This window comes from Thermobia domestica, chromosome 8, assembly GCF_964235325.1.
Source record: "Thermobia domestica chromosome 8, izTheDome1.hap1.1, whole genome shotgun sequence".
Taxonomy (NCBI): Eukaryota; Metazoa; Arthropoda; class Insecta; order Zygentoma; family Lepismatidae; genus Thermobia; species Thermobia domestica.
Window position 1 is genome coordinate 271,857,360 of NC_137461.1, and position 22,456 is coordinate 271,879,815.

A 22,456-nucleotide genomic window follows, 5' to 3' on the forward strand; every position below is an offset into this window, starting at 1 on the left:
CCAAATCTTCGGATTTAAAGCCATCTTGGCCAAAGTGACTGTGTCTGTTAAGAGATACTACTTAGTGGTATCAATTTATAATATAACATTTGAGTTTGTCTTTGAAGTAATGAATAGCCGACAGGGAGGTAATAATTTCCTAGGAAATTTTTACCCCCCTACCAAATCTTCGGATATAAAGCCATCTTGGCTAAAGTGACTGTGTCTGTTAAGATATACTACAGAGTGGTATCAATTTATAATATAACATTTGAGTTTGTCTTTGAAGTAATCAATAGCCGACAGGGAGGTAATAATTTCCTAGGAAATTTTTACCCCCCTACCAAATCTTCGGATTTAAAGCCATCTTGGCCAAAGTGACTGTGTCTGTTAAGAGATACTACATAGTGGTATCAATTTAAGATATAACATTTGAGTTTGTCTTTGAAGTAACCAATAGCCGACAGGGAGGTAATAATTTCCTAGGAAATTTTTACCCCCCTACCAAATCTTCGGATTTAAAGCCATCTTGGCCAAAGTGACTGTGTCTGTTAAGAGATACTACAGTGTGGTATCAATTTATAATATAACATTTGAGTTTGTCTTTGAAGTAACCAATAACCGACAGGGAGATAATAATTTCCTAGGAAATTTTTACCCCCCTACCAAATCTTCGGATTTAAAGCCATCTTGACCAAAGTGAGTGCATACACTGAGAGGTCACATTCAATTATATGAATTTTTAATGTGACTTTTGACTTTTCCTTTGAAGTTTCCAGAAATCGACAAGGGGGTAAAGATTTCCAGGGGGTAAAATTTTCCAGGGGGTAAAACTTTCCAGGGGTAAAAAATCCCTGTAACACCGGATTTACGTATAAGCTAACAAGCTATAGCTTAGGGCCTTATGCTCAAAAATTAAAGGAAAAAATTGAATGCACATTTCCAAAATATAAGAAAAACAACAAATAAAGTAAAATCTACTTATAGCAATAGTGCTTCGTTTATGTAAGCCCCTTTGATGTAAGAAATGGTGCCCCTTCTACTATCCTGCTTCCTAAAATATCACTATTGTGCTGCCAAAATGTTTTGAGCCGTGGCAAAAATGCGAACTAAAGCTCACACCCTCACACAACCGCGCGTTGAGCCAATAAGGGTTCAGCTGTTGCTAAGCGAGAGAAAGCGAGTGGAATTCCTTCAGCCGATAGCAGCGCTTGCAACGGATCAAGTCAATGTGGTATATTTATAGTTCCTTCATTTCTGTATATAGGTCCTACTTTCATCTGGACACATAAAGGGCCCCATTATCTTCAGTAGCTTAGGGATCCAGCAAACCTAAATCCAGCTGTGTATGTAACTGATAATGTACGAAATGGATGAATGAAAGTGTGTATGGCAGAGGCGGATCCAGGGGGGGCGATCGCCCCCCCCAGAAGAGGACACTTTTTTATTTTATATATGAATAAAACCATCCCAGAGTTTAGAGCTTTTAAAAATAGCTCTAAGTAGCAGTATTACAACCCCTCCAGATGTGCGTCCTGGATCCACCCCTGGTGCACGGGCAGGGGTGCCCATCCCCCCAAAGCTGATGGCGCACTCCCCCCAAAACTAATAATCTCTTCCCTCCTCAAAACTCAAGTCCTCTAAAAACAATTGCTCAGTGTAGCAGTAGTTTTTATAGTACTAGTAATTGTTATTTTTGTTGTTGTTTTTATTTCCTATAGTAGTATTATAGAATGCTTGTAGTAGTAGTAGGGGCAGTAGTAATTATAAAAATGGCATTACTTTTATTAGTAGTCTTGGTAGTGTACAATACTAAATATGTTCTGTAAGGATATTGAAGAGTATAAAAACTTCTACACACTGTGTATGGCACAGGTATTCTTGTTTTACAATTAGTAGTATTATTTTTTCTTTACAAAATATTGATATAATTCCCTTGTACATGAAAAGTAAGACGCAAGTTACAAGTTATTGAGTTTGATACCAAAAGAAAATGTTATCCTCGAAATTAGCCTACAAAAAAAAGTGATATCCAACAAAAAACATTCCTGTAAAAGAGCCAAGTACGAGTGGCCTTAAAAAGAAGTGAAATCACAAAAATAGGCGCCAAGTTCTGGTAGACAACAGTTACAAACACTCACTGGCTCACTTCAAATTTATATTTGAAACTTGGCTGTTGTCTGTATGGTTACCACTAGCTCACAATTATGTCAAACTACTTTATAATTTTCAACAGACAACATAGGCAAGTTTCAAATCTAAATTTGAAAGTGATTCCTTGAGTGTTTGTAACTGTTGTTCACCAGAACTTGGCGCCATCCTTTCATATAGCAACTTGCGCAGTACTTCATTCATAGAGTTTCTAAGCAGGGGGTAGGGGGATTCATTCTCGAGATTAAAAAAAATCGCATCGTGTTCCAATGTTATTCTGACGACAGCAAAATTACTTATTCGACATTAGAGTAAAATTCTTCCCCAATTTTTTTATTTCCCCCAATTTTTTTCTCGATGGCACAACTTGCGCCATTCATCCCTCCTGTGGGCGGCCCTTCTCTCTTAAAACGAACCAACATTTCCTTTCATACGGCTACTTGCGCGGTACTTCATTCATCGAGTATCGAAGCAGGGGGTACGGGGGTTCACCCCGGAAAATTTTTGAAAATTAGCTTCTCAAAATCGTGTTTTAATGCTATTCGGATAGTAAAATTGCTAGTTCGAAAGTAGAGTAAAATCCCCCCCAAATGTTTCTCAATGGCGCAGCTTGCGCCATACATCCCCCTGTGGGCAGCCCTGTGCACGGGAGTCTTTGGAGAGGGGGAGACATGGGAGAACATGTCACAACCAACAATTTTCATTCGATGAACGATTTATTTCGAGGGTGATATTTTTTTAATATTATAATCCAATATTCGTTTCTTCTCATATTATAATCCAATATTTTGAATTTCTTTTTCGTATTTATGAGGAGGGAATATATTTCCCACATCTTGTAGGTTCACCCCTATGTGCTAGTATGCTTATCAATGACGCATCAAGAGTTACGATAAATCTTTAGATTTCTCCTATCAAATTAAACCAAACTAGACCGTAGTGTGGAGTTAAAAATAGCTTAGGCATGTGAAATCTAATATGTCCCCCAATATTTAAAATAGAATGACGTAGTGCGTGGTAATTAGTTAAGGGGCCACATTCAGTATCACACGCAATTTTGATATTTCAAAACACTTGTGAAATGAGGAACAGAAATATATTTTATACGTAGGCTAAATACAAAAAGTTTGTAGTAAAAGAATATAATACAGTATAATTAATATAAAAAGACCAGAGGACCATTCAATAAAGAGAAAAATATGTTTTTGGAGTGTAACTACATTACTATTTTTAAAATATCCTTCCCTTATATATATATATATATATATATATATATATATATATATATATATATATATATATATATATATATATATATATATATATATATATATATATATATTGATGTGAGGTGGAAAATTTTCAGCTATAGTTTTCCGGAAAATGTTCCGTTCTAAACAAATATCAGTGATCAAGTAACAATTCCTCAGTAATCATAAAATTGATTGCATTCGTATCTAGAAATGTTAAAAAGTGAAAGATCATTTAAAGAATCTGAAATTTTTCATGGCTCAGACAATTTTCAGCACTATGTAGGAACAAGTGAAACAATTTTTCATGAATCGAAATATTTTCTGTCTTCTATGGAAAAATTGAAGAACTTTTTATGAGTCGGAAAATTGTCATCATTTTGAACCAAAAGTAAAACATTTTGTGAATCGGAAAGTGTTATTGCTCGGTAGAAACAAGTGAAAAGAATTTTCATGGATCGGAAAATTTTCATTACGATGTAGAAACAAATGGAAAAAAAACTTTTCATAAGCAGGACAATTTTCGATATTATGCATAGTGATGTTAAGTGGAAAGTTTTCCACTATATTTAACTGCACATTGAGCTACAAAATTGAATTTCTGTAGAGAAAAGTTAGTCAGCAACAAATTATAATTTTCCAATTAGCTTCCGGGAACCGGAAAATTTTCAAATATTTCAAGTTGGGAAGTAAAAATTTACATAGTGTTTCTCTATATTTCTCTCCCTCTGGGAGCTCCTTCGTTGCTAACCGGTTAGCATACGCGCCTTTGGCATGGGAGACCTGGCTTCGATTCCCGGCGGGAGCTCATGTAGTTCTGATTCCACGTTAATCAGTTGGTCCCGTCTCATATAGCCTCGCTGCTGAAAGGAACGTTAAACTCAAAACCAATTCAACTATCTCTCTCTGACAAGTAAACCTTACGTTTGGGTGAATCGAGTTGCTGACTGAGACACATATGAGAAAGTAGTACTAAATGTGGTCAGTATTTCAGTGAAGTTGTAGGTGCGAAGCTCCAGGGGCTTAGGAGATACAGCTACCAGAATATCATATGGAGGTACAGAATAGTCTTCATACAGTTGGAGGTAAAAGCTCTATAAGACCTCTTGTAACGACAAAAGGTGAATAACAAATATATGGGTACATATTAGGACTAGGGGGAAGTCATATAGTAAGGGTATACCTGACGGCGGCCATCTTGAAATCCGCCATTTTGAATTAAGGTTAAGTTTTTAAAATAGAAATAGGGTCATGTGATACATGATTTAAGGCGCAAATTTAATCAGAAGAACAATGGTGACGTTAATTTTGATTTACGCGCAATTGGTAAAAAGTTACAGGGAAATTGACACCTTATTAATAGCAAATATTACCATAAATCCAACGGTACAAACAGCACAAAATTAAATGGATCGTTCCTTACAACTACTGCTTTGACGGAACTGTTAACGACAAACGTGTCAAGTGTAACTCGATTGCCTTTGTCAGGTGTGCTCACTGTGAGCAGAGCATTTGTGCAAGTCATGCACTCTTTTCTGAACTACATATTTGATTGTACTAATTGAGGACTTTTTTGGAACAAAGACCCAAGTTCAATTATGACTCAATTCCACTTTGGTCATTTTTCCTTAAATTAGCAACTTGTTTATGCGATAACAAATGCTGGTTAATGATAAAGCAAAAATGGTTATACCGTTGGATTTATGGTAAAATTTGCTATTAATAAGGTGTCAATGTTATGCGTTTTGTTTAAAACTTTTGTTTGATTCAAAATGGTGGATTTGAACATGGCCGCCATCAAGGCAACTCTTACCATAGACCTAGTATGTATCCACCTGCTTTTTATTTAATTATTATCATTAACACAAAATTTACAATGTGGGGTAAAGGACTAATACATATGCTGCAATAATATTTAATTTCCCTGTAACTTTTTACCAATTGCGCGTAAATCAAAATTAACGTCACCATTGTTCTTCTGATTAAATTTGCGCCTTAAATCATGTATCACATGACCCTATTCCTATTTTAAAAACTTAACCTTAATTCAAAATGGCGGATTTCAAGATGGCCGCCATCAGGTATACCCTTACTATATGACTTCCCTCTAGTCCTAATATGTACCCATATATTTGTTATTCACCTTTTGTCGTTACAAGAGGTCTTATAGAGCTTTTACCTCCAACTGTATGAAGACTATTCTGTACTTCCATGTGATATTCTGGTAGCTGTATCTCCTAAACACCTGGAGCTTCGCACCTACAACTTCACTGAAATACTGACCACATTTAGTACTACTTTCTCATATGTGTCTCAGTCAGCAACTCGATTCACCCAAACGTAAGGTTTACTTGTGAGTGTGTGTGTAAAATGCAGAGAACATAGATTGAGTTCGTAGAGTACAAATATCCTATTCTATTATTTAAAATTTAAATTTATTAAAAGTTATGAATATTTTCCGATTCATAAAATCATGCTCCACTTATTCCTACATCATAGTTTAGCCGTAGAATTTATTGGTAATAAATATTGCCTTAAAAAGTTTCATGAAATGAAGATCTAACGATTCTTCATTTCTTCGAAAATGTTTCTAAAACTTCAACGCGTTCTTCCCTCAGAATCCACCTTTGATCTCACAAAATTACACTTCGTCAGTTTAATACGCCTAAGAGGAAGTTTTCTCATAGCTTTACTACTTTTCTAGATTTACATACTGCAACATTCATAAATAACTAGAAATAATATAAAGTGCCTACTGCAAATTTTTCACTACCCAAAATTCGAGTTTAAGTAACTCATGAAAACAAATACTGCCCATTTTCTAGAATTAAACATTTATTTATTCATATATTCATTCAGAAGAGAAATTGAAATATAACTAATAAGGAAGCTGATTTGTGTAGTTGTTCTTCCAATAAAATAATAAAAGAAACGTAAAAAGTCGCACTATTAGCGCTGCATTCTAGAAGCAACAAGTAATTTCATTTTAATTTACAAAATAAAAACATATTTCTTATATATATATATATATATATATATATATATATATATATATATATATATATATATATATATATATATATATATATATACTTGTTCTACTATCAATTCATCATTATTTCTAATACATTTTTATACATAATAATGGCAGTTCTACAATACAAATATCTGCTCTAAGATATTGATTATATAAAATTCCAATATTGAAATTATGATTTACGAGTGTTAAACACAATAAAATCAAAGCGTATCTTCTTACTTTCTGTTACAAAAGAATCTTCATAAGGAACTTTTATGTAGTTATTTCATTACATACGTGGCTATATGTGGCTATATGTAATGAAATAGTGCAATTTTCTGTTTTTGAAATAATTGATAAATTCACAGTTTTCTTTTCGATTTCTTGTTAAATTTTTAAATATTGGAATGGAGTATTTGTTCTCTACGAACTCGAATTATTATATGTTCCCTGAACTTTATACACACACACACACACAGAGAGAGAGAGAGAGAGAGAGAGAGAGAGAGAGAGAGGGAGGGAGAGAGAAACACTGTGTAAATTTTTACTTACCAACTTGAAATACTAGAAAATCTTCTGGTTCCCGAAAGCTAATTGGCAAATTAAAATTTGTTACTGTCTAATTCTCCTCTACAGGAATTGAATTTTATAGTTCAATGTGCACCTAACATCACTACATAATATCCAAAATTGGCTACTTATGAAAAGTTTTTCTACTTGTTTCTACATCGCTATAAAAATTTTCCGATCCATGAAAATTCCTTTCACTTGTTTCTACAGAGCACTAAAACTTTCCGATTCACAAAAAGTTGTTTTAGTTTTTGCTTCAAAATGATGAAAGTTTTCCGAGTCATGAAAAGTTCTTCAGTTTTTCCATAGAAGAGAAAAAATATTTCGTTTCATGAAAAATTGTTTCCCTTGTTCCTACATAGTACTGAAAATTGTCTGAGCCATGAAAATTTTCAAATTCTTTAAACGTTCTTATACATTTTAACGTTTATGAATTCAATCAATTTTATGATTACTGAGTAATTGTTGCTTGATCACTGATAATTGTTTAGGACCGAAAATTGTGCGGAAAAATATAGAAGAAAATTTTCCACCTCACATCACGGTTAAATAACGATGTAGGAATAAGTGGAGTATTATTTTATGAATCGGAAAATTTTCACCACTATATATATATATATATATATATATGGTGTGTGTTTGTGTATTTGCCAAGAAAAGAGAAAAATTTGTTTATATAACATAATGCCATAGAAAATAAAAATTATGTTTCTGTTGAGTAATTAATTACAATTATCTGAAGTAAGCGCATATAGACATTTGTCTACAGGTAAGATCTTATGTTAATTTCGGTGTTCTGAAAATACTTCTCTGTTTACATTGTAGACGTAGCATTTACATATATATCGGGTGTTGCAAAATAAGTGTTACAACTCTTGGGAGGTGACTCCTACCACTGAGACAAGAAAAAAAGTTCTCTTGAACTTTCGACTATCGGACATAGTTTCAGATCTACAAGGCGCCGAAAGCGTGGGAAAATGACTTTCGGACGCCAATAGTTCGGAAACTATCCAACGTAAAGAGGGCGGGTAAAAAATTCACTGAAGAAGTCATACCTGCTCTATTGAATTTTGCATGTTTCACAATCCTACTATGCACGCGCAAGGGATTCCCCAAAGGAACGTAGGGAGTCCCGGATAATCTGCCAAATGAAAATTGGTCTAAATGGATATGAATTGATAGGGTTTCTACCAGGTAACAATAATCCGTTTGTATTAAGTTGATATTTGGAACAAATACAAAATGGCGGACACCTTCAAGCCTGTTGTGTGTGGTTGCATAATCACCAGGTGCGGATGCTGGCCAACAGTGACGTTCTGAGTATTGAGAGTAGCGAATTTGTACTCAAATGCTCTAGAAAGACATCTGCAGTGTCGGTAGAGCACAACAGGTGAAGCAGGGTGATTCACATGTGTCTAAACACGTAACAAAAAATGCCCAGAGATGCACTCATGCTCAGTAAACGTGAATTCAAAGCGCCGGAAATGTAAGGATTAACGTCAAGAACATGAAAACCATTGCCAATTCACCAATAATATTCCATCAATCTGATGCAATATGATGTGCACGGTTGCATATCAATAAGGATACAACAACTGAGGCCTAGTTGAAAGTATGCAAGGGGACTCACTAAGAAACTGGGTAAACTAACTGAATGTCACTAGTGGGATCGCATGATCGATATTGAAATGTGGCCAATGTGTGTGTTAATATCGACATGTAGCTAATGGACAAATGTCAACATCTGACACTACTGCTCCTGGGACACCGTTACTCCTACTTTGGAAAAATAGGAAAATAACTACTCGGGTCTTGAATCTGAGGCCTTGGAGTCCCAATAGGATTGGAAACTGCGACCACGCGAGCGAAAGCGCGCGCTCTAGCCCTGAGGCTCGAGGGAGTCTCGCTTTCTCTGTATTCATTTCTTTGAGGAGTATCCACTTTGTTTGGCAAGCGCCCTTGTACAGCCTCCCGATATGCTTGTGTGTTTTATTTTGTTACTCCTACTGCACAGTTGTAAACAATCAGAGCTTTAAGACGTTTCTTCATATTTCTCATGTCGTTTTATTTTCCATATGTATGGTCTTCCAACTGTAGTGTTGGTTCATTTTCGTCTTTGTCTTGTCATGTGCACTGTGTGTAAGATACGAATTTCTGGAGGTATCTTCCTATATTTGAGTACGACATTTGTCCCAAAAGACGTGGGACATGATACAAGTTTGTTATTTTAACGCTCTACCTGAATTTGAACCATGGATTAAAAGATTTATTTTCATATGTATCGACTGTGGGACAGTGTCCCAAACAGAGGGACATTGATACAATCGTGTTCTAGTTACGTTCTACCAAAAAGTGCACCAGTTTTGATAGCAGAATGTACAACTTCAGTTTCCTTGTTTTCGTACGTGAGACGGTGTCCCAACAGTAGTGGGACATGTTGGCATTTGTCCATTAGCTACATGTTGATATCAACACACACATTGGCCACATTTCAATATCGATCATGCGATCCCACTAGTGACATTCAGTTTACCCAGTTTCTTAGTGAGTCCCCTTGCACAATTTCAACTTAGCCTCAGTTGTTACATCCTTATTAGTATGCAACGATGCACATCATATTGCATTAGATTGATGGAATATTATTGGTAAATTGGCAATGGCTTTCATGTTCTTGATGCTATTCCTTACTTTTCCGACGGTTTGAACTCACGTTTATTTAATATGAGTGTATTTTTTCTGGGCATTTTTTGTTACGTTTCCACACTTGTAAATCACCCTGCTTCATCTGTTGTGCTCTACCGACACTCCAGATGCCTTTCTGAAGCATTTGAGTACAAATTCGGTACTCTCAACACTCAGAACGTCACTGTTGGCCAGCATCCGTAACTGGCGATTATGCAACCACACACAACAGGCGTGAAGGTGTCCGCCATTATGTATTTGTTCCAGATATCGACTTAATACAAACGGATTATTGTTACCTGGAAGATACCCTATCAATTCATATCCATTTAGACCAATTTTCATTTGACAGATTATCCGGGACTCCCTACGTTCCTTTGGGGAATCCCTTGCGCGTGCATAGTAGGATTGTGAAACATGCAAAATTCAATAGAGCAGGTATGACTTCTTCAGTGAATTTTTTACCCGCCCCCTTTACGTTGGATAGTTTCCAAACTATTGGCGTCCGAAAGTCATTTTCCCACGCTTTCGGCACCTTGTAGATCTGAAACTATGTCCGATAGCCGAAAATTCAAGAGAACTTTTTTTCTTGTCTCAGTGGTAGGAGTCACCTCCCAAGAGTTGTAACACTTATTTTGCAACACCCGATATATATATATATATATATATATATATATATATATATATATATATATATATATATATAATATTTTCAATTATAAGTTTAACAGCTTTCAGGCCATAAGATCCCGATGGATAGAATGTATGTATTTAGTCTAAAAATAGAGACATTTGATTTTTAGTACAAATGTCATAAGACGATAAAGGTATAATTTCTTGTGAAAGCAAAACATGACCTGTGGCCTTGAGTACAAGATGATTCTTCCATTTCCAAATCGGGAACCATATTGTTTAAATCTAAGAATATAGTCTTCCTTGTAAATGCAGTGGAAGCCCCTAAGAGTCGATTTTCTCTGTGTGTATGCTTCTTGGACTTAGCAAAAAGAAATAAAACATACATTCTGATTTACTAACAAGTGGTTAATTAACTAACCTTGTTACTGTCATTATTCGCTTCGGAGTGTTTCGGGGGAAGATGGAATAAGGAGGAAGACGCATCTTTCGCTCTCACTACATGTTCTTGAATGCAAGTGGCAGCACGATGAATAGAGTGTGTCGAGGTGACATGGGAAGAAAAGTTAGACGTTACATTTGCTGGTAAGTAAAAAGTTTTTATTCGATTAAAAGTAAAATTCACTATCTTTCAAAAACTCAAAAATGTAATTTGGTATTAAAAGTTTGCACAGAAATACGAGATATATATCATATCGGAACGTGACGTTGTAATATGTAAATTCATGAAAGATAGAAGGGTAATTTTGCTTCTGCGCTAAGCTTCCTTGATTTCAAGGTGTACTTTACTCAGTAGACGGTAATGGCACGTTCCCCCGACTGCTGGGAAAGATGCAACAAACTTCCCGGGGAAAGACACCACCGATCTGCTTCGGGGAAAGATGCCTTTCTGGTTCTTTCCGAAGAAAATTAATGTTAACTTTCTAGGAAAAGTAACAGCACCATGTATAGGTGGTCGTAGGAGCTCGTATTTTCTGTGCTAACAAAATATATTGTTAGTAAAATAAAAAATCATTTAAAGTTCCAAAGTATGTATGGAGACCAGACGTCCATTTTATAATTATGTGTGTTTGTTACAGATTGTTCTTGAGTCCACAATAACCCGGAACTACGAAAGAGTACCCAATTGTGGCCAGTGGAGTGCATTAAGTCTTCAGATGGCTGGATAGTAAGTTCCCAAAGAAGAACTGACTGCGTTTCAGGAAACGAATTTCTACGGCATTTCTTATCGAACATTTAAATGACGTAAAGTGAAAAACACAATGACTCTCGATAAGCTGAGGAGAAGCTATTAATCGGGAAAACATTTGGAAATACCATGGACAATTGTTGAATATTCTTACCAAAAGATTTTGTTAGAAAGTGCTAGACACACACACACACACACACACACATATATATATATATATATATATATATATATATATATATATATATATATATATATATATATATATATATATATATATATATATATATATATATATATATATATATATACAGGGTGCTTCAATAAGAAAGTACCAGGCCTATATAGCAGCTAATACTGCACGTAGAGCCTTCAAACAAAAAATTACAGTACCAAATCGTATGTGTAGAATGCAATAAAATAGTAGCGAGACCAGTGGCGTCTCGTGAATATCTCCAACGGGGGGCACCTTCAAAATTTGAAATGGAAAGTCGTATAACTGTTGGAATCGTTCGAAAGGACATTGAATGGCATGCAACTTTTAGAGGACAAACTTTGTCATATGCTTTCCCACTTAGCCGCTAGAGGCGTTGTTAGACTTGTATCTGACTACCCGTAACAGGCCTTTATCTCAGCTAATAATGCACATAAAGTCGTCAAACAAACAATTGAACTACCAAATTGTATGTGTAGACGTCAATAAAAATACTAGCGACACCAGTGGCGTATCGTGAATATCTCCACCGGGGGTAATCTGCAAAATTTGAAATGGAAACAAGGGTTGGTTTTGCCTCCATTGAAACAAGAGCACAATGGGAGAAACAATGAGAGAGCACAATCAAAACTTGTTTGTTGTTGGGGGAATCATATAAGTTTTAACCACGATTGAAATATAGGATTTTTACAAATGCAAGAGTTTTTGTGAGCAAATTAGATTTATCTTTTATACTTCGGTGAAGGATTGAGTTGATTTCATATTTCTGGGCTCTAGACATTTTTTCTAACCCGCCAGGTTCTGAGGGGTGACGACCCTCGGGAGCAAAGTATTCGGGAAAAGAGGGAAGTTAGGTACCACGCAAGGCATTGCATGGCGTGAGTGAGAAAAACATCATTCAAAATATCCTTAAAAAATATACTTTTTTGATCGAATTCCCCGCCGGTAATGGAACCCGGTACTGCTCGCACCGTAGCACCTGGTGGGACTGTTTGCACCGCAGCTCCTGCCGAGTCAGTTAGCATCGCGATACCTATCCTGAATCGGGCCCAGGACCGTTTGCACTGAACGGGAAAGCGGTTGCAACTACGCTACGTGGGGTAGTACTCCCCAGCGGTAATCGAACCGGGACCACCCACACTGAACGCGAGAGCGTTAGCGAGTACGCTACGGCGTGGCAGTATTGTCCCAGCGGGAATCGAACCCTGGGCCGCTCGCACTGAAGTCGAGAAAGCGTTAGTGAGTACGCTATGCGGGAACACTAGAGTTGATCTTAAGTTTAACGTCACGTTTAGCAGCGATATTTCTTGTAGATTTTTAGAATTGTAATGGAGAAAATCGAATTATATGAACATTTTTGTTGGGAATTAGGCTTGGCTCACACACAGCACAGATAGTTTGCTTGTACTGCTTGTTGTTTGAAATGAAAAAACTGTGAGGGGTAAGCGGGAAAATGCCCAAGAAAAGTTACAGGCATGATATTGTCAATCATAATTTATTTGGTCAAGGATTGAACCCGGGATCCCAACCATCTAAGGTGAAGTCTAGTTAAACAATTAGTTTGAAAATATGTATTCGTGGAAACGGAGGACAGAAAAGTATGCTATAAGTTGTATGTAAAGTCTCATTGTAACATTTAATTGGTGTAAACCTTGCTTGGTTTTTGAATTTGTGTGCACGTAAGGTGAAAACGATCTTATTTTATTTGACACACTAGACTAGACTACATACTAGATATCTATTTGACATTACATTTGAATGGTATGATTAAGGAAAACTTCACGTAAGATAGTCATTGATATGTATGAATTTGTTTGGAGTTTGGTGTCCTGTTCATCATCAAGGCTATTTTTGTAGTCCTTAGACAGTAAACTGATAGACTTTGAAGTTCTTTTAAAGCTTCCACTCGGATATGAGCTCCCGCTTGGGAATCGAATCCTCAATAACTGCGAACATTGGATAGTGATATTAGAAAATGTTTGTACGAATAAAAATTAGATGCCAAAGACTGTTGCCCTAACTGCTTAACCATAACAACTGTTGTTTCATCTCGTCTCGTCTCATACGCAGGGTTGACATTAAAGAACAAAGAGAGAAATTATTATTATTACTTTTAGTAGTGAGGTTATATGAGACATGAAATCTAACCTTTTGCCAGGAACTAAACTAGGTTTATCATGCTAAAAGCACGTTCGCTAAGTGTTTGGCTATAGTGTTTGGAATGATTCTGACTGCCTTATCATTTAAGTTAAATTTGATCATTGAGTTCAACGTTCTATTCCCTATGTTCTGTAAGCTAAGAGAAATGGGTAATGATGACAATCAATGACAATCAAAACAAAACAAAATGTACACTTTAGAAGAAGAGAGATGTACAGAGAGAGAGAGAGAGGGAGAGATGTACACATTACCACTGAGGCATTGCAGTCTACAAAAAGTTTATATTCAATAAACTCCATGGTTTTGCGAAATATGTTCCTATCTTTCTCTACAACAATTCGATAGTTCACATCATTTTATTTCTTCCCAACATGTTGGTCTTCAGATTCAATTGAATTCCTGAAAAGCAATACGGAGCTATGGCTAACCTGGTGATAGATTTGTCAACAATTTGATAGTTTTCACTGTAATTTTCCGTATTATGTTTTTATGGTGCGTATGCATAGTATATTCCTTGTTAAAATTGTTTTGAACACTAAATAAGTGATAAGTAAGCACTTAAAAAGTTTGACCTAATATACAATAAACATTATATAACTTGAAGTTAGAAAGTATGCTTGACCTGAAATCTTTGTTACTAACAGGTATGAAAAACTCCTCTTAAGACAAGTGGATGAATAAAATGAAGGAAGATTTGAGTGTTGGGGATCGAATCAGAAAACATCACATCAGAGATGTGTATCTTATTACATATAAAGCTATTTGAATAAGTACTTGTTCTTTGATTGTACAACATATATGTTTGAGAAAACAGATAAATAGGAAATATACTACACTTTATCCGTAAAAAATAAATTCCAATTTCATGAAATAGATATTCGGACGTAAGAAGGATAAGGGGTAGAGGGTGATGTTGAAAACTTTATAATTTGCACAGTTTACTATAAATATTATTAGGAATTAGATTTTTCTTTCTTTGTTTGAGCTTATCAGCATTCAAGGACATGTTAGCTATGATGATCTCAGTATCTATTTATCGATAAAAAGTGTACTGTGATATATATTTATTAATATGTCGTTTGTTGTCGAATGCGATAAAGCTTTAGCATACAGTAAGTGGTATCACAATGTCTGCATTTGTTAATATTACTTTCACCCACAACATAATACGTACATGTCTACTGTTACATGTATATTTCTTTACATTGTGTATATGTATTGTATCATGAAACATTACTCATGGATATAGCGGTGTAACATCCAAATACTGAATTGTCATTCAATTACATCTGTATGAATAAAAAAATCATGCTTTCTCACAGTATATTTTCATATGATCATATATATATATATATATAATTAATGTGAATCTTAAATTATTATATTCAATCAAAATCAAAATAAAAGTGAAGTTAGTGTGACGTATTGAATTAAATATTTTTGTTATTTAAAATACATGGAATGTAATTCATTACGTAAGCGAGTATTGCAATGAGAAAAACTTTTAATATATTCATACTTATTTTCGGTGCATTTCTTTCGCGCATCCCCTAACCGTGCACTATAAGTCCGGCGCATGCGTGTACTTGTACTAGCATAAATAAAGTGAATGATACGGTGTTAAGATGTACAGTCAAAAGGAAGCTGTTTCAACGGTTGCAAAGAGGGAAATAAATAAAGACTTGCATAATGTTAAACAAGTAAGAACATATTCTTGTATTCATAATAAGAAAAAGAAAGGTGAAATTGAAACCAGTCTTTCCTTATCGCAAAGTAAACATGTAAAGTCTAAATATATTTCAACACGTGAAAAACGTTTTGAACTTGAAAAACAAAAGAAAATTATTCTTGTACATCCAAATAATCCTGACATTCCTGAAGAAGGAGCTGAAGCATATAAGATTATTTTTCCCACACGAGATATCATACGCGATGCTGTGTATAGATGAGATTTCAGATACCCGAATGAAATACCCTTTGAAGAGGAAGTAGTAGTAGATCAAAATACAATTTCTAATGACATTCTGATATTCAATAATGTGAAGTGTGGTTGTACTCCTAATGAAGTAAGTGAAGTTTGTGTAAAACAGTTACTAGAAAAATATAAACTTTCTGAACCATTACTTTGTGAAAGTTGTGCAATTCGTAGTGAGAAAGAAACTGGGCATAAATGTGTACGTGAAGGTGATGAAGAATTAAATACTATTGTGTGGAATTTCCTAATTAAGAAATCAACACGTGAATAAATATTAAAACAATATCTAAAAATTCATTTGAAATATATAGATGCAAACATTATTTCACATCTTATAAACAAATTTAACTATACATATCAGGAGATTACATTTAATGATTATCATATTTCTGATTTAAGAGAAGCATATCTTGAACATGATAAAACATGAGCATTTGGAATGCCTCCAAATTCGTATACCGCATGAATGTTATTTACTACCGACGCTTCCTACTACAATCACTCAAACATCAACACAATCAAAGAGGTTTCACTGCTTGTGGAAGTTTCGTCCCGTCACGAGCTTGTAATGCACAGGGGTAGTAGAACTCAATGCACGACACCTTGTCCAGTACACGAACCACTTTAACTCACTGCAGAGATTGATCACTCTCGGACTCTACACGCTTGTGCTACTTGTTTTGGCTACAACATCGCTCCTTCTGCTCCCTGTCTGACATAGCAGCAATAGCCTATTCGAGGCTGCATAGACTATGTCTTGAGCAAGGTCATATACATGTTAGCTACTGGATCTACAAGAGTACCACCACACAATCACTTGCAACGATAAATGAGTGTGCTGTTCGAAACAACGACAAACAAGCCCATAACACATGCTCCCGGATTTGGGAGATATTTCATATTGTACGTACGCACACCAGATACATCGTGCGTCCACATCACTGTGGGTCTGGGGTACCCTTGGCTTAGGCTCAGAGTTAATCCTGCAAAGGCGTCGGCGGTTGTTTGCCAGGGCATGGTTTGCACAAACCCTCCCGGCATCCTCCTGGTGTGACTGGGGACACTCTTGCACCATCTTTCATCTAGTAATGCGACCGTGTTGCTGCCAAGGAGGAAGAAATATGCCAACGCGTTTCCTCTCAACGTTTCTCCCATTGTGCGCTTGTTTCAATAGAGGCACAACCAACCCATGTTTCCATGTCAAATTTAGCAGATGACCCCGTTGGAGATATTCACGATACGCCACTGGTGTAGCTACTATTTTTATTGACGTCTACACATACGATTTGGTAGTTCAATTGTTTGTTTGACGACTCTATGTGCATTATTAGCTGAGATAAAGGCCTGCTACGGGTAGTCAGATACAAGTCTGCAACAAATCCTCTAGCGGCTAAATGGGAAAGGATAGACAAAGTTTGTCCTCTAAAAGTTGCATGACATTTAATGACCTTTCGAACGATTCCAACAGTTATACCACTTTCCATTTCAAATTTTGAAGTTGCCCCCCGTTGGAGGTATTCATGAGACGCCACTGGTCTCGTTACTATTTTTATTGGATTCTACATATACGATTTGGTACTGTAATTTTTTGTTTGAAGGCTCTACGTGCAGTATTAGCTGCGATATAGGCCTGGTACGTTCTTATTGAATCACCCTGTATATATATATAATTGCGACAAAGTGGCCTTCTAGTTAAACTCCAGACCAGAAACTGTAATTACTGCAAGGGGTTCGAAATGTCGAAATAAGGTAACTTCAGTGGATAAAGGTGAAACTAGCTAGTTGATTGCGTGTTGTAACTCAGAAAGTCATTTTCTCTCATTGAAGTATTTCGAAGGGAAAGCATAAAAAACCTGAATGGGACCATGATCTGCCCAATGGTGCACAAATTGTTATGAATCAGAAACCAGTTCATGTTAACTCTGATATAATTATGCATTGGTTACAAACGTTCTTTACGGACCGTGATTTCCTCTTCTAATTAGACTACTTCTTCCTTTCCTTCATCTGTTCCTTTTCTGTGTTGTGTGCGCGCCGAGGGACGTCATCCCTTAGTCACGTGAAGGGCTCACTTGCTGAAGGGCGCATAAAAATTCAAATCAAATGCCATTCACAAAGTCAATGGTCTAATTACTGGTAGGCGAACCTTAGCAAGAATTTTTCAGCGCAAAATTATTATTTACAGAGTTGAAATTTTAGTTTACGTGATATTTTGTTTGGATTCTTTTATCTTTGTCTTTGGATTTATATTGCTTTAACAGCACAACATAAAGCAAAATGAACACTGCTTAAGTTCTCGGAAGGAGCACTCAGTTTACGCATTAACGATCGCTTGAATTCCCTAACTACCCTAATCACTTAACGCACACTTTGACCATGTAGGAGAGAGTGTTGAAACCTGTAAAGCAGTCTAACATTGAAATAAAAGAGTTAACTTTGCGTTACTAAATCGTTTGCAGTTTATGTAGGGATGCAAGGAAATACATATGTTACGCATGTGTTCCTTACTTTACGTATTTCTTACGCATGTATTTCTTACTTTATTCCTTACTTTATGTCTAACCGAAAAGGAACCCTTCTTGACACATGGTTAACATCATCAACAAAGAAAGTATCGAAAAATACAAGTCTTCGTGGTGTTTATGAAAAACTTCATCAACAACCAGCACCGGCATTGGTACAGAAAGTTCCCAACAAAATACATCTCAGAATTCTTTGCAATGTGCTTGACTTGAAGTACCGGATTCCACGAGGATCTGCAAGCAGCAATTTGTGGAAAGCGTCAGGCAAATTGGCGCCAAATTCCCCCAACACTCTCACACAGATCTTGCCTGAAGAACTTGACGGAAGATCTTGTGTAACCGATCAAGGGGAAAACTTCGAAACTCCTGTTTTAGAAAATAAAACTTAGCCGACTAAGCCTGCTCCTCCATTGCATCAGAATGCGACTGCGAAAGCGGATGCCAATGCGAACGGTGAATTCATGTGTCTCTACTACATCCAAAGTTTTGTGAATGCGAATCAAGTTGCAATATCTCTTTCAAACCTTCAATGTGAAATATTTTTGCTTGAAAATTCATATCTTAAAGTTTTCAGAGCAATAATAATAATAATAATAATAATAATAATAATAATAATAATAATAATAATAATAATAATTATTATTATTATTATTATTATTATTATTATTATTATTATTATTATTATTATTATTATTATTATTATTAATTTCTTTTGTGTGCAAAATAGAGTGAATGTTGCTGCTGTTATTATTATGCTTCTGTGGTAACGGCTATTTTCACTTTAAAATAAATTAACTAAATAAAATTAGAGATTGCAAAATCAACCAACTTTCTAAGAAAATTTTCTCCATGAGTAAATAACCCGTTTTTGCTATTTCAAACATATTAGTCAATAATTACATGTATTCGTAAAATCATTATTTGAGGAACAAAGAAGAAATATAATTTGAATAAAAAGTTGCGGTTCGTGTATTAATTAAATCTTCATATTTTAAAGAGAAAACAAAGAAAATTATACACACCTTCCACTCCAAGTTCTTTACTTACTGTCCATAATTTGTTCACGACGTGTCGTTTGTGGTAATCTGGATGAGCTTGGATCCACAATGGAACTTTATCAAAAACATAATTTATTAAAACCAACATCAATTTCCATTTTTATTTTCATCTCCGCATCTCGCAACGTCGTCTACTTTCATGCAAAACAAACTTTCTTTTCTCACGTAGCACTCAATTCCTCTACACACGACTCTCCATTCGCACGAATAATCCCAGCATGTTGGGATCGTTCGCATTCGCATCTTTTCGTCGGTTTTCTCAATTCGCAGGTCGGAACTAGTCGAGGCACTCCAATTTATTTACACGTGCTGGGAAATTCGCATTCGCATTCGCAATCGCATTCGGAAACAATGAAGGCCTGGCCTAAGGGTTTTAATGTTTTTCTAACTGCACGCCGATCTTGTCGCGAGGAATGGTTTCATATATTCCCTGATTACATTATGAAAGTCAGAAATTATGTTTTGTGTTTTGATTGTATAAGGTATATCATTTGACAGGTAAAATGCTGATGCAAGGACTGGATTGACTTTTCTCGCCATAGAGTTCAAGAACTGGAAAAAGGCCACAGACAAATTCAGGCACTTTAGGAAAGTGGACTCCATGTCCGAACAATGTCCATATATGCATTTCCAACACAGTTTAAAATATGTATATAAAATGACAAAAATTGTAGTTACAAAAAGGCATTTTTGTAATTAGTACAATTTTTACTATTTTATATGTTTTAACTGGGATTTAAATGGTTGATAATGTTAGCACCATACCAAAATCCAGCACAAAACTGGAACTGGATTTATTCATCTTAAAGATGTTAACCAAGATGCTTCTCGGAGATGGAAATTTTACCCTCACGGAACTGTTTATAGCTGCATTATATTATTATTATTATTATTATTATTATTATTATTATTATTATTATTATTATTATTATTATTATTATTATTACTGGAAAATACTTCAGATGCCACTGCTGAATATGTACTTTTTATAATAGTTGAGGTCGTAATGAAAGGAAAATATTTATATTTGAATGAACAGAGAAATAACGTAATTATTGTTAAAATCTTTTTCAATAGTTTATTTTATTATTTTACTCGAGATTTCTTCATAGTTTGTTATTAAAATACCAACATATCCTCATTTTATTGTCCTAACAAATCAATATATGTTGATAGTAAAGTAGTTTAGACTGATCGAGTTCCTGGGCCTTCAGAATTTCTTGTCACTCCCCCTCCTCGTTACGAAATCCTGGCTAAACGAACCAATATATGTTCCAGTAAAATAGTTGTGGATGGTCGAGCTCCTTGTGTGATGACCACAGTATTTCATGACACAGACCTCCCCTCACTAAATCATGGCCACGTGCCTGATACCTGCTACTAAATTTTATTTTTAAAAATGGAGTGTTACAGTTGGGAAGTGTTCCTTGTTAGATTTGAATATACGCCCTCATGACCGGGCCATTTTATTTACAGCTCGTACTGTAATTTTAAAATCAATTTCAATATCAAAACAGTTTTAGTGATAAAGTTGTTATGACTTTATAGCTGCGACTATAACGATAAACACTCGAAAGTTAAATGGCATAGAACTATTCCTTCCACTTACTGGAAGGTTATGGGCTTGTTGTATCCTGCAGCATAAATTCTCGAGTGTCACATACGTGACTTCCACTCAAGTATCCTGCTGTACGACCAGTGGCGGCGATTGGCCGTTAAAAGTGAGGGGGCAAGACATGATTTGAATATTTGTATATCAATCTTAGTTTCTCTGGTTGTTTCTAACACTTAGTTTGACTTAAGGTTGTATAACTAATAGGACACTATATTTTTCAGTTAAAGTACCATATATATCGTATTTCATATTTTATTAAGTAAATTGACAAGACCAACGCAAGTAGGTAGTAGGTACTAGACCTTTGTACTCTTAAATAACAAAAGTGTAAGAAGAAATTTGATTTATTGCTCATGAACATCTTAAAATTCTGTCTGGAAAATTGTGTGATCAGATTATTTAATAACAAATTTACAAAACAAATAAATAGCAAGGATAATATTAATCGTAGTAATGAATAATGAGCCTTGTTTTGTAGAAGTCATATAAGTGAGGATTAATGAACAACTTATATTTTTAATACCACACATGGCATTGAATGTTATTACTCTCAGAAAATGAAAGACAGTAAATACTACAAACATATGCTACGGCATTTAAAGAAATATTTTCTCTTGCAACTTCCCGAAACATGTTTGTTGCCATTAGGTGCAGTTTTCACTTTCTTGGAACACGTCAAAACACTTAGAATTACTCCACACCACAATTATACAAAATAATCTTAAAACCTAGAATTATGTTGAATCACTAAATTTAATTGTAGCCTATACACACTTACACCCCTAAAGACACAACATTTTACTCGTATATTACATTACAAAACAATGGAAAAGGTAGAAGTTGTTTCTTATTACGCTCTTTTTAATCAATATTCCTTACCCTAGAAAGGAATTGTCAATTTTTGGGCAATTAAAGAATAACTTGTGAAATATTTTTTTTTTTTTTTTTTTTTTTTGCAAAATATTCTTTCAATTAGTTTCAAAGCGGCTAACTAACATATCGAACTCTTGTAAGAAGGAAATATAGAAGCAAAACCTGCTAATTCCATTTTTGAATTTTATCTGGGAACAAAGAAAAAGTGACGCCCTCATGTTTTCTGAATTGTTAAACAACATTTTTTTTGTTTGGAGGTTGATTTCACTCATTTGTATTAAGTAGAGACCACTAAACAAGCAATTGTTCAACAACTCTGAAACATAAGGGCATCACATCTTCGTTTCCTGTCAAAACAGAAAATGGATTTAGCATTTTTGGCTTTTATACCTCTGCATCGAAAATATGCTCGAATTTTTGGATTAGTTTCCGTCGCACTTAAAACGCAATTCCTGTAGCTTTCTCAACTTCAGGGGAAGATAACCAATACATATTCACGCAACGGCAAATATTGTATAGCACCATTTTTCTATGAAACAGTAACATATACAAAAACTTTATATTTC